The sequence below is a fragment of the Vidua chalybeata genome, chromosome 20, assembly GCF_026979565.1.
Source record: "Vidua chalybeata isolate OUT-0048 chromosome 20, bVidCha1 merged haplotype, whole genome shotgun sequence".
Classification (NCBI taxonomy): domain Eukaryota; kingdom Metazoa; phylum Chordata; class Aves; order Passeriformes; family Viduidae; genus Vidua; species Vidua chalybeata.
Window position 1 is genome coordinate 1900873 of NC_071549.1, and position 14875 is coordinate 1915747.

Below are 14875 nucleotides of genomic sequence, written 5' to 3' on the forward strand. Positions count from 1 at the left end.
TTTCCAAAGTCTGGAACCAGAACAGTAGTTAGGTAAGAAGGACATGAAAGATTTTTTATTTGACTTCAAGCACTGTCATCACTATGAATTTCGGGAATTAGGGCTGGGAGTTTCCGATGTGCTGAGCAGAGGCAGGGGTGCAACCTCACTGAAAGACAGTGAGCTCTTGGCTCATTTTATATCCACTTTTGGGGCAGTGAAATATGGGGTCCCGGGAGATGCCAGATGGGATTTCAAGAGACCTTTCCAGCCAGTCATATCTGGTTCAGAGAAATGTGCACACTGAAATGACTGTACTGGGAGTTTGCCATGTAACCATTAGCTCTATAACCACCATTAATATACCTTGGAGGCTTTGCCTTATTTTTATATGTCAGACAGTTTCAGGCTAGCACTGTATTTAGTGAGGAGACCACAATATTAAAATGTGACTTTCATACTTTTTATGCTCCAAGTGCCTGGATCTACTCTTGGCACACTACAAAAATAATACTTTTATGATTCAGTTTTTCCATGAAATATTTATCATACAAGTATTGAGTGATGGAAGTGCCAGAATATTACAATTGCTGCACTTGAATTCCTGGAGATTGGAAGCTTTTGTTTGGTCTAACAGCATGAAGGAAAAGCGTCCTGCTAAACATCTGTCTCTCCCTGCAGAACCACATGGGAAATAAAGATTTTGGGGCAGCACTGCCTGAAGTATTTGAGTCCTCAGCTTACCCACTGCAGTCTGAGGAGTCTCAGCACTATAAAATCACAGAGCAGAGGAAGGTGCAGACCCAGGTGGTCCCCCAGCCCAGAAGGACCAGGGCTCCCTGCATCCCTCCTGACAGGCAGACCCTGAGCTAACCCAGCCCAAACCTGCTGCAGACACCCAGTGAGCTCTGCAGCCCTGCAGCTGCATTGGTGCAGTGCTGCACTGCCCTTCCCTGCAGCAGTTACCTTCACAGCCCCACTGCATCTCCTGCCTGCAGTGTCCCTGGTCCCACCTATCATGGATATGCACAAACATTTCTCCTCTGCTCTCTGCAGCACCTTCCTGTGCTAGAGGACTGGTATCAGTATCTCCACTCCACTCCCTCTTTTAAAACTAAATTGCCTCAATTCTTTCAAGCCTCTCTTGCAGACCACACTTTTAGACTTCCTCTATGTACTCCAGTATTTCTTGCATCAAGTATTTCCTATTCTGAAGGGCAACTCCTGCAATATCCATTTGGAAATACAGAATCATATAAATCATACTGATGCAAAATGAGTATTAAATGAAATATGTAAGGATGAAATGGGTACTGAAAGCTGTGGCCTGCATTTAGCCAACTGACTGGTCAGGCAGGTTCACTTCTGGGTGCCAGTCTTGTGACACCTGAAAATATCTGAAGTGATCACCTGAAGTGTTGTCAACACAAACCTTTTGAATTTATGCCGCTATTTCTCTCCTGGAAGTGCTGTTAACATCTTTTCTAAATAATACCAGATCTGTAAAAGATATTTCCTGAACAAAAGTAGCTACAAGTATAGATACAATTTATAGACCTGTTCAGGAGAGGCTTTGTTTAGTTCACTGCACCTTGATTTAGATCTCTCTTCATTCAAAACCTTATCTGAAACAGGTCCTTTTCTAAATATTAAGAGTTTTCAATAGAAATTTTCCTTCTTAGTAGTTTTTTTCCCCTGAGTTGGAGCTGCAGGGACCAAGTGTAGCTCCTCATGACACTTCCACAGCTGGAATTCATCTGCTGTAAGAAGCTGTTGTTGAAGTGATCTGGAGAAACACTTTTCCAATCCATTTCAACAGCTTTCAAAGATTGCTCAAAGATGCCCAACAGCCCCGTTTTCCTTGCCAGGCCCTTTTTCCTCACTCCTACATTTAGTTACAGCAGGAGCATTGAATGAAATTAAAACCTAATTTGCTGTTAAGCATCCTGGTTAAGCAATCGGAAACTGTGAAGGTTTTGCTGGTGTTCATAAATGTATTTTACAACAACTAAGGCCAGGAATGAAAGAAGGAGATGTTGAACTTTCTGTGACAGGCTGAGGACTGGCCTTGAGAGCTCTACATGAAAACCACCTGAAAAAGGAGGAAAAGGAGCGAGGCATGGGAGGAGCTGCTGGGTGGGTGAAAGGCAATGTTATTTCCTTCTTTTTAAGGGCACAGAAATGCCATGCTGTCAACCTCTGGCATCCCCCAGCAAACCATGGCAACAGCTGCCTGGCTCTGTAGCAATAAACGGAGCCAATTTAATAGCTTTTATTGTTCTGCTGTGATGTTTGAGCACAACCACTTCTTTCCTCCCAGGACTCCTGAGCCCGCAAGGGCAGCAATGAGAGAAGATCTCATTTACCTAAAAGCGCTTATAAATTTTTAATTTGCTTTAACAAGTAAATTAACAAGTCCCTCATTCAGGCAAGTTTTATGGCCTCTTGCCACTTGGGGAGGGCCATAAAAGTTTTATAGATAATCCAGAGCTACCGAGATTGCTCATAATAAATTGTCTGTTTCCTGTTATTTTATCAAACCATTGGGCTTCTAATGACTTAAAGTCACAGCTTCTTTATATCTACACTTTTTATGAGCCCGTATTTATAAACTGTAAAGAATATCTTAAATTATACAGGGCCCCTGCTAATCATTACAAAGCCAGTTTTTTAAAGGAGACAACCTTTTTGCTCACGCCCACCTAATAAATTTTAAGAGATTTAAGGGGAAAAAAAAATCTTTTTGGAAACAGCACACTGATTGCACATTCTATTTTAAGACATTGCTTTAGCCAAACTTTCATTAATGAATACTTTGAAGTGCATGGAACTCCCTACACTCTGATTTCTAACAGTTCTTGAAAAAGTTCTCAGGATACCAGGCACCTTAGGCAAGCCTGGCTCTGGGATTCAGGCTTGGGAGGAGGCAAGAGTGGAAAACCACCATCTCTTCCCATAGAGAAAATGCTGCCTCCAGTGGGAGCTCAGTGTCTGCCCTCTGGAGCACCACTGGTGCCACTGGGACAGAGCCCTGAGCCCTGAGCTGTCCCCACCATGAGGTGCTGGGAGCAGTCACACTGAAATCGGAGCAGGCACCCAGGGCAAGGGCACAGCAGTAGGTTTAAATCACAGCCCCAGCACTGCCAGGCCACCACCAACCCTGTCCCCAGGTGCCACATCCCTACATCTGTCAAACCCCCAGGAGAGTGACCCCACTGCTGCCCTGGACAGCCAGGGCTGGGGCTGGACAAGGCTTCCAGTGAAAACGTTTCCCACAATATCCAACCTAAACCTCCCCTGGTGCAACTTGAGGCCATTTCCTTTTGTCCTGTCACTTGCTCCTTGGGAGAAGAGCCCGACCCCATCTAGAAAGGGAGGGTAGGCTCTGAACTTGAGTGGCCACAAGAGTTTTGAGGGAGTTTGGTTTTTATCTCACTGACTACACCGAGTGTAGTGAAACTAGACTGTAAAAGAGACAAACCCTCCCTCTTCTTGTGAGATGAACTCCCCCTCTTTCCCCTGATTTCTGACAAAACTATAGGGAAAAATTACTGGCTGTGTTTCCTGATGTAACATATTTGGGGTGGAGGGGAAGGAGAAGAGAAAGAAAAAAGCTGCTGCAGATTCTGTCCTCCAGAGACTTGAATATTGCGACTGGATTAAAACCTGGACTTGCTCTGAAGTTGAGGTTGATACAAAGCTACAAGAAATGGGATTGTGTTAATAATATAGCATAGGTAAAAATAATCAGTATTTTCTGTAAATACAGAATGTTATGAAAGCCTACTTCAACCAAACAGGGGACATTGAATTTTACTTTAAAGCTCCCCATTATCTTTCTGTAAAACACAAGTCTGTGGACCTGGAAACTCCATTTACCCTAAAGGAGAAAAACACTGCAAGATCAGAATATCATCCTTTACTCAGCAGAGCTTTCCTGCTTAATGGGAAATTCCAGCAGGATAGGCAAGCTGTAAAAGCTCAGGATACTATTTTTGAGAAAGAAGCCAGAGCTGGTGCTAAATCCTGGAATATGCCCATTATCTGAAGCACTGAAAGTGCTTGAAGTTTTATTTATTGATTTTTTTCAGTTTGAAAGTGCCATAGATTCATATCTCACAGTATCAGTCCAGATTAAGATCCATTGTGTAATTACAACCGTGCTCATGTACTTTCATTTTTCAGTGTTATGGTTACCACAGGCCAGTAAAAATAGGCTGCTGGAGAGGATGAAACTGCTGTTCAGGCATCATTGTACACTAAAGGAGAACTTGTTCAACTCTTCTGGCAATAACTGTAAGTACAGTGGAAACAATATAAGAAAAGCAAGCCATGAACCCCTCACCAAATGAAAATTATCTTGTGTTTCAGGTTGCAAATTCAGGGTTCTGCTCCTGCAAGCTCAGAAGTCCTTGAGATAGAATGAAAACAACTGCAGAGAATGCCAGAGATCACATTTTTCCAATTCCCTGGAGTCCTTCTGGGTGACTGAAAGTCTCTCTTATTTAAGAAGCAGAACTTAACTCTATAAATTGCCCACCAGAGCAAATTCAAGGCCCCACCCATCTGTGCTCACTAAAGATGCATCTCCCTGCATCAAGCATTAACCATTGTCTCATCACTCATAAAAGAATCTTAAGGTAACAAGGAGAGTCATACAGAGATGATAAAAGAACAATATCCAAAAGATCACACATTATGAGACTTCCAGCCCCAAATCCTGTTGACTGCTCTCAAAGAGGAGAAACCCTAAAGCTTGTGGTATGCAGAGATAAAAGAGGAAAAATAAGTTCTGTGAGCTGTGGAAAAGACTGAGGGTGACTCAAAGGAGACAAACCCATCATCCACATTACAAATTGCATTTGCCCAAGCTGCAGTATTAGAAAGATGTCAGCAAGAGGGTGTGGGTGCAACCAGGATGGAACCTGGTCAGACTGGCACGACCTTATTGAATATAAGGCATATTTGAATCTGCAGGTAAAGGTAAGATGTGAAAACACAGTTTCTGCTGATGAAAGCCACATATACTGTCAGCAGCAATATTTACTAAAAATGGACAAAAATAGCCTGGTTCAGAGGAAAGGCTTAATTTTTCCCCCCTCTATGCTCCTTTCAAAAGTGACATTAGATGTTCTGCCCCATCTTTGAAATCTCCTCATGGTTTTAAATGGATGCAGAAGTGAGAAAGAAGAAATGCAGCAGAAGCCTTTTTATTTTCCTGGAAAACACTGACCACAGATGATTTCCAGACTTTCTCTGACAACAGTTACAAGTCTTTCTGACTCTAAAGAGCATCCAGTCAGAAACTCATCTTGAGGGAATTGCTGTGCTTTAAAGATTCACCTACTTGAGCCCTGGCTGTGGCTTTTATTTCTCTATAAACACACACACATTACTTCTCCAACCATATCCTTGAAAAAACACTGGCCCGCCTCTGCTACGAGACAGAAGATATTTCCATTAAAGTAAGCAAACTCATCTCTGGTGCACCTAAGGCCTGCAGAGTTCCTAAGTTTCAGTTCACATTTCAGGTTAATCTTTTCCTTTCCTAAAGAACAGAACATCCTTTTTCCTGATCTCCCCGAGGGCTCAGTATTTGCAACATCAAACAGAACACACAAACCATCGCGCCCCCTCCAAAAGCCCATTATACTGTCAACTGCCTTCCTAACTGCAACCAGGGGAGAAAGCTTATATACTGACTCCAGAGCTCTTTTACTGCTGGAAAGTGTCCATGATTTCTTCAAGCTACTGCTGCATTTCATTTCTCTAAAGAACTCATAATAAGATGGGCAAAGATCCAGGAAAGAAAAAAGAAACCCGACCAACCCTCGGCACTCCCACCGCCGCCGCTCTCAGCCGCTGGCGAAGGCCAAAGCCACAGGACTCTTGTGCAACCCTGCCAGTGACCCTCCTCAATAAATCAGATACCAAAATGCAGACACATGAATCAGGCTGGAAAGGGAGAGCAGGACCAACGTCTGCTAGTGAAGATAATGGTGGATCTTGCAGTGTATTCTATATCCACCAAGCACAGAAAGAAGTGAGAGACTGGGAGGAAAATCCTTATGGAGGCCACATACAAGCTACATGAGTTCAAGAGAAATTACTGCCTATTTATGAATTTTGCAAGGAGAGGCCAGGTTGTTATTCTGGGAGGAAGGCCCAAGCTATGGCTGTGACTGGGCTGGGATTTGGGTCTCAGCCTCCACGGCTCAATAAATGAACATTTGCCAGGCACAACGTGAACCTCGGTGGGAAGCTGTTGCTGGAGAGTAACACACTCTACTTAGGAAATTTTTAAAAAGGCAATAAGTGAACATCTATCAAAACCAAGGGTGTCTGTGCAGCTCTACTGCATTGGAAAAAAATGTTTTGATGCTGACAGATTTTACCAGCTATTTACATGTTTTGTTTCATTGTGTTTGAAGAGTTCGTATCTGCTTAGGCAGATTATTGACTGGCCTCAAGCCTGGCTTAATGGGAGAGGGGGCTCATTTTTGCTGGAGGAGCTCATCTTCAGGGACACAATCCCAGCAAGACACGGACTTCCTTCTTCATGGCCCAGCTCAAGTGCCCCTCTCCTGCCATGGAGCGTGGTGGCTTCTGTCCAAGGCCTTGACCTGAGCAAACCAGCAGAGCCCGTCCAGTGACTGCCAGAGAGCTCCCTGCAGCTCTCACCCAGAGCTGGCTGGAGAGAGGAGCACTAAATATAACTGCCAGCCAGCCAGCCAGCACCACCCACAGCTCTCATCCCTAATTTCTCAGTGAACTCCTGGTAAACCACGGCTGACAGGGGCCGCAGGTCTGGCAGGTGATATTTCCAGCTCGACTGCTAGGAAGGCAGGAGGTTATGTCAAGCTGCAGCATCCAAGTGATGGTAAATGGAGCCCCGGACCGTGAGGAAATGGCTGGAGATTGGTTACAGCCAGGAGAAATTGATCTGTCTGAAAAAAACAGCCCAGGAATCACAGGATTAATGTTCAAATTCCAGCTGTGTTGCATTGTTCCCTTTCCTCCAGCTCTCCAACAACAAAGACATGCCTCCTCCTCTGGAGACCAGAAAAGTTTTATTAAAAATCTTCATACAACTGTTGCAGCAGAGGCCCTGTTAAAAGCATCATCGGAGAAAAATGCAGGATTCATAAAGAAACCATCCTACAATTTCCTTTCGATCTGGCATTGATTTCAAAGGGGCTACCTGAGCCAAGTGGCTTTGGCCAGCTCCCCTCCGTGCCCGGGGCAGGGTGAGGCTGAACCTGGCTGGATGTGGGTGCGAGCAGCGCGGGCGCGCTGAGAGCGAGGGGGGAGCGAGGAGGGCAAAAATAAAATGGGAACACTTCCAAACCTGCAGCTGTGCTGGCCCATTAAAAAGCTGAAACTCGTTCTACTGTTCGACCTCATAGTTATCACCACATAACTATTCATCAAAGAAATTTCGGTGCAATTAATTAAATTATTCCCCTGCCTGTGCCACAGAGTCGTTATTCCAATATCAGCTTTCACTTGCACTCTCTTAAGCTCGTGTCTCGATGCCAAGTGACATCTCCAGGGCTGTCCAGCCTCAATAAAGCTCTGCTCCTCACCACTCACAGAGCCCATCATTTCTCTCTTTTATTGCCATTTATTTTCCACTAGGATTTTCCTGCCAGTATATTGGCAGGACTTCCAGTATATGGATGTAATGAAATCTACCACAGACACTTAACATGGGGTCAGGCTTCAGCTCGGCTCATGTGAAGCTGTAATATGATCAACAAATGCTTCCAGGAGGAGGATTTTATCCGCTCCAAAACAGAACGAGGACTCCTTTGTACCCAGACAAGAACTAGGAGGGAGTCATTTCAAAATCCATGCGATAATTAGCTTTATAGCCAACATGAGAAACCCGAGTTACAGCACAGATCAACTTCTTTATAAAAAACCCTCAGTTTGCATATTCCACCCTTTTTGTGTGTGTTTTGTTTGTTTTGTTTAACAGCACTGTTAGTATAACTCCACTGCTCAGCACACCAAAGCGTGGGGGATTTGGTGGGCCCTCAGTTGGCCTATCACAATATCTAAATAAAAATGCCCTGATGTCAAGTCCTCCTCAGTGCTTCTGGAAATTTTGCAGGACCTGATGGCTCTGAGTGTGGTCTGTCTGTGTCCCTGCCACAACAACTGATATGATGGCACCACTCAATCCCAAACAGTCAGGTCAGGACTGCTGCCAGTGGGATTAGGCTCTAAAAATGTGAATTACACAAGACACCAATAGTCATGTCCCAGGCACCTCTTAGGGGACTTGTGGCTGGAGTTGAGAGATGAAAGAAAGACAAAAGGAAAATAAAGTGTTACCTTAAGGAGAAGGGAAAAAATCAAACCTTAGAACAGTTTCTATGTGGGCACAGTAAGTCCTGCACTACCTGGAAGGCTGTAAATCAATAACGAAGACATTCTATCAGAGAGACTTTATTTCCAACATGAGTTAATGGACATAAATCTCCTCCAGGCAATGGATGTAAAACATCAGACTGCGTGATCAAAGGCGTGGGGGTTTTACCCTGGGTTGGTTTTGTGTCTAAAATAATCTTTTCCCAGGAGAAATGGAATTTTGTAGTTCTTGCAGGGAGACAGAGAAGTTTGGTTCTGCACAAGCAACTGCCTTGGTGCCCTGCTGGCTTTCCAGCTAAGGCATCAGTTAGGGGAATTTGTAGCATCTGTGTAAAGGCAGCAGAACCCAAGTGTTGCTAAATAAACCCAGAACTCTCCTGGTAAAGAGGGCAGAACTTTGCCTGAGTAGTGCCTATCTTGAAATCTGTTTGCAAAGTATTTTTTATATACACACTGAAATGTAGATGCTTTCCCTGCTTGCCTTGAACAAAGGCAAATAAAACCTGGCTCAAACCAGGTGTGAACCAACCTGTGCATCCTCCACCTCATCCTTTGTGCTATCCAACAGTCCAGGTTATCTCCAACCATGCTGCCTTTTATTTTGCAGACTACACCAGGTATTTTGCCATTTGGTAAATGAGACCTGGATTTGCCTCCCCAGTCACACATCTATACTTTCCAAATGAATGCAATCTAGTCCTTGGATCTGCTGTTTTCCTAGGATCCTTCATTACAACGTGTCCATTCTTTCTTAAAAATAAGTAAATGCTTCTGCTTGGCATTACGGCCCATTACTGACAACTGTGGAGAGCAGTAAAACAAACAGGCTGCCCCACCAGGAAACATGAAAAATCCAATGTGAGCAGCAGGGGCCAAGGCAGTGGCACTATGAAACTTCCTCCCTGCCATTCTGTATCAGTAATTTAGCTGTAAATGTACATTAACTATTTCCTTAAAGAAAAAAAAAAAAAAAAAAAAAAAAAAGAAGATAGGATTCAAATTTCCAATGTCACAGATATTAAAGGAAGTTTGAGTGGCACTTTACAGAAATCACAGAAGGTACATTTTATCACAGTTGCTTTACATTTTTTGAAACATTTAATCCCTTTCCAAAAGCTATTACAACATCTTGAATCCTTCACTTCCACGTTCATTATCTACCCTAACTTGAATATGGCAAATAGAGCATATTGATTTAGCCCAGGACAATCCAGTGTAGGACTAAGCTGTGCCCTTCAATACCAACCAGCACACTTTCAATATTTTAATAAAAAAGTAACCACATAACAAATATAACTCTAGATAATTCTTACCTTCTGTTTTCCAAGCATGTCACACTGCATGTAATTTTTTATTTTTTAATTTTATTTTACTTTTTAACCAGAAAAAGCATAACATTAATATCTTGTGGCAGCAAATCCAATTACCTGCTCCCTCTGAATGATCTCCTTCACCTCTGGCACACATTCCAGCTGGACAGTGCACCTCAGTAAGCTCCTTTGGGCAGGAATTGGGGCAGATCTGCCACGCTGGGGGAGTGACGCCTTCAGGAAGGCACCGTGGGTGGCAGCACAGGACAGTTCACGTGTTCACACCCTTGATTTCACTCATTTCTTCCCTGCACCAAGACCACCATGACGACCTGGAACGCTCCAATGTCTAAGGGCATCTGCAAACCATTCTGTCTGACAGAGTGGTGATGGTGACGTGTGCCAATGGTTCTTATCCCTTCCCCAGTGCCAGGCCTGCCCAAGGTCACTGATGCAGGTGAACCACGGCTCTCCCAGGCTGCACAACGGGCTCTGATCACTCTGGGTGGTGAGAAAGGCACCGAAGGCTCTGCCAGGCACATCAACTCTTCAGCAATCCAAAGGAACTGCAGCACCTGGATTGTCCCAGGGATATGAACTTGCAGCAGCTGGATTATCCCAGGGATGTGAACTATCTCCACACCTCTGACATAACAGGTTTTGCACCTTATCACAAACTCTGGTCTCACAGCCTGTGCAGGGTATCAGAGAGCAGATGTCCATCCCTGGGCTCTGCTCAGTGGGAAAAGCCCATAATATGTTTGGTTGACTTTCCTATAAGTTGCTAGTGTCAATAAAATTAATGTGACATTTACAACTATTTTGAGGATAAAATGAAGTTGCTTCAATTATTCTGCAGAAGCAGCATGAGACAGAATTATTCAGTTTACAAAATCTAATTAGGTGTAAATTATTTCAGGTTATATGAATTATAAAACCTTTTACAGAGAACTCAAACCCAAGGCTCAATGTGATACAGTGAATTAGTATGCCAGGCATCTGTTTGCCCGAGTTGGGTTTCAGATGGGGACAAAGTCACACAGGTAATTAATTTTTTCTTTCTACCAGCCACCATGCTCAGGCAGGCAGAGGAAGCCATGCCCCATACAACAGACATTTTATTACAGCTGGAAGGCTTTTTCCACACAGAAGATTGGAAGAATTTGAGAGTTGGTCAGTAGATACAAAAAGCAGCTCTTAGTCTTAACCCCGAGACAGAGCTGAGACTCTGGATGCCTGGGGATAGCAAGAAGAGAATATATTGGCAGCAAGCTCTCCTTGGAGCCTGTGTCCAGCTCCATCCTTCAAGCAGAAAATTCCTCTGTAGTCACACTGAGAAATGCTCCAGCATGTGGTTAAGTTTAATAACCACAATCACTTTTGCAAGTGTACTTTGATGCTCTGCAGGATCAAAATGTCCAGAAACCTGCCTAATTAACACAGTGTTTATTTCTCCTGCTAAGTTTAATTTTTGCTGTTTAGATGCAGAAATGCCATCATTACCTTTCACAAAGCCAAGCAGGTCATCCTTGAACCCAAACTATTGGTGATTTTAATGGCTGAAAAGCAGAAGGCTGAGAAGCCCTAAGGATGACAGGGTGTCCTGTGCTGTGGCTGTGGAGGAGCAGGAATGATGAGCAGCTGTGTAATTAGATGTTTTGGGTGGGAGAAGACAAGTGCTTTATGAGCTGAGCATCAGCTTTGCTCACTTGCTGTCAGCCTGCTGCAGAGGGAGGGTCTGGGCACTGTGGGAAAGAAGCACATCCAGCTCCCACAGGAGATTTAGAAATCCACACTGGGATTTGCCATGATGGTGATTTTCCATTTAAATGCACCACGATGCAATATGGATTGCTAGATCTCATATGGGACTCAAACTGCCTTCTCACACTGCTTTCCAACTCCTTGAACAACCCATTGCAAGGAAACACAAGTTATTTACTATTGCTCACACTCCCTCTGTAAGGATCAGAGAAAATTACTGGAAGCAAAGCAGAACATTTGGTCACAAAGCCTTGAGAAGCATGCAAAAACCCCACGGTCCTGATTTTCTCTTTCTCTTTAAAAAGTTCAGCTGTGCTGCTAAGCTCCAGCTGGGGCCTTTCTCAATGAATAGACATTGCAGCTTAGTTTAAAACAATATGCAATGCTATCAGCTGCTCTCTTGTTCCATTTCTTGTTCCATTCTACACAGAATGCATTTCTCACACACTATTGACCATAATCCCTTGAAAAGACTGGTGAGGATTACATATTTTAGATGCCTTTTCTCCTACCTCAAACAATAGGCAGTAGCAAGTGAATTGGGAAAAAAACCCAGTTAAAAACAAGCAACCAAGCAGACACAGAGAGAACACGTGTGCATCAAACATTCAACAATTATTTGCTCAAACTGACTCTTCATTTGCTTTGGAGATTTAATAAATAAAGCTTGATTCCTTGCTGTCTCACACTACCTGGACACAGAGGAGCACACACTGCCATTCCAGGCAGCCAGGCCAGCAGGAGCTGGATCTGAGGTGTGGGATGAACCTCCCCTCAGGAAATCCAGCTGGCTTTTCTGCATTCTCTGAGGTCCCCACATTGCCAGTTTTCTAGCTGAAATCTTAACTATGAAGAGGTTGGAATTACCAAGAATGGCCTCAGATGCATCTGAACACTTAGGTAGTGCCAGTCCCCTTCTGTGTGCAGATGAACTGCACACTCAAGGATAGATTAGATTGGAAAGAATCTTGCATTTAGAAGGGGCATACATGCCCTCCTCCTTCCCCCAGTACATACAGGTATGTATTAATAGTCAGTCCTAATCCCACACCAAGATGCCAGGGAAGATGAAGTCAAAGCAAGATAAATCCAGCACTCTTTGTTTCTATCTTTGTAACAAGAGCTGGTGGCAGTGACAGAGATCTGAGGATAAACACAAATCTGCTGCGGTTCACTAACCTTCACTCCACGGTGATTGATAACTGTATTTTTTAAGTGCTGCAGGTATCAGGCTCAGCTCTGGGCTCTCTATTTCTCTCTCTAGCCTGTTTGTAAGAACATGTTGCAATATACTCTAAGACTGAGGGACCAGACAGCTGCTCCAGGACCTGCCATGTTCATGCCAGCACTGGAGATGGCGATGGAAGAATACCAACCCAATTTCCCTGCCTCAGCAAAAAGACAGCAGGGTGAAAAGTAAAGGAAATTAAACAGAAAACAAAGCACAGAGCAGGAAAAGGCATTTGTAACCACAAAGTGATCCCCTCCCTTTTGTCAACGCTCACTCCCAGCTCCGGAGGAGTTAAGGCTGCCACGTTAGAGGCGCTGCCGAGCTGTCCCCGGGGTGGCAGCCAAGGCCACTCACCCCACGATTAGAGGCCTGACAAGCTCTGTCAATGCAATCTACTGAATGCCGTGAGTGACAAGCGATCAATATTCCCCACTCTCATGGGTCATCACAGGTGACAGAGGTCTAAGTAATAAAACAGCCCTGGCTGCCTCCTCTAACTTAAATGCTTCCCCAGCCACAATATTTCTTTTTTGTCTAAGCGCCTCCAGCTAAATTCCTCGTGGATCGAAGCATCGGATGGGCTGTGGGTTCTGAGGAATTGCAATGTGCCAGGATTGATGCTGGCCCGGGAAGGCTCAGCAGGCTGGAGACACAGGCTCAAATAAATCACACATGACGAGCTCAGAGCTGTAATCTGCCAGCGCCGGGCCCTGTGGCAGCCTGGGGACACGAGGAGGGTGTGGGGACCAAGTGTGGCACAGAGCCACCTGCCAGCCCAAATCAACCCTCTGAAACACTTAAAACAACACCCCTCCTTTCCCTAATCTGTGAGCTGTTCTAGAAATTACTGGGAGGAACTACATAAATTGGCATTCTGGTGTTAGCAGAAGACAAAGGTGCTCTGCTGTAAATCCAAGGGAAGTGCTGATGGGACTAAAGCTCACGGGGCTCCTGAAGCAGTGGGAAACACTGACCAGTGGGTCTTCACAGCATGAAAAACCCCTCCTCCCTTCTGAACACAGGTATTAAGGGAATCCTCTGCTCCACTCCAGTCATCCACCCTTGCCCCTGGTGGGACCAGCAGCGATGGCCTGGATTTGTTCTGTACAGCTGTGCCACAGCCAACAACCACAGAGAATCTCCTGTTTTTCTAAACCCACAGACTACCTCACCCTCAAATAACTTGTTTTACAGCTGTGTGCCAAGGAAGAGCTCATGCTTCGAAAAAATGCAGTGATTTACAGCTCAGAACCCAAATTTAAGGTAGATGAGGAAAACCCGCATGGTTTAGCCCTTAGGAAAATCCTGCCCCAATTCCTGCTGTCAATAATCATTGTGGACACAAGCCATTGATGTCCATCTGGGATCTGAATGTTGTCCAGTTTTTTCAGATGTTTAGAACCAGCTTTTATTGGGAATAATCTCTTTAACCAAACAGCTTTGCAAACACCATGTTTCACTACATTCCTGGGAGCCAGGCAAGTGATACACACCAATTTATAGGGAATAAATGGACACACAGAGCAAAGCCAGAGGCACAAGTGGACACAAAACCCCACGGGAATGTAATTTCACACTTTCAACTTTGGACAACAAACATGTCCTGGAAGAGAGTCTCTTCTAGGGGATGACTGTCAGTTGTGAAATTCTGTTTAAACAGGTGGCAGGACAATGCTGTGTTGTTTGGAAATAATTGGGGCACTGTTTACACACCACTCTCATGATCTAAGACAGGATAAAAATAGACTATAATGCTCAAAATCTGCATTTCTACACAAGTTCATCCTTTTTCACTACAAAAAGCAAACCAAAAAGCTAATTCTGCCTAAAACATGCATTTATTCTGCCAGTTATTTATATTAATTACAGAACTTTCCTAATTCAAAGAAAGCAACCCAGTTCACCTATGCCAGTGTGCTTTCCCCAGGTAAATGTCTGAGGGCTGAAATAATGTATCAGCAGGATTTTTTATCTGTGCATGGGACACTTGACCTGGAATGGCTTGGAACAGAAAAAAATAACCCAGTACATGGGATTATGTCAAAAAGGCTTTAAAGGCTATCAATGAACTCATCTTCTATCCAAGGGAAGCTGTGTTCTTTTTATGGCCAAGGAGAATAAATGGAGATGAGGACTCTGTAGCAACATCTTCTGGGCTACACAAAAGCAGATGAGGAGGCACATTTCCTAAAGAGAAACTGCCCTAACTCTTGGG

General features: G+C 44.2%; 1 protein-coding gene across 1 annotated transcript in view; it reads right to left on the reverse strand.

Annotated features, from left to right (window-relative positions):
- Window positions 1-14875, reverse strand: part of LOC128798294 (autism susceptibility gene 2 protein-like) — a 358592-nt gene that overhangs the window by 23643 nt on the left and 320074 nt on the right. The gene's annotated exons all lie outside the window — the stretch shown is intronic.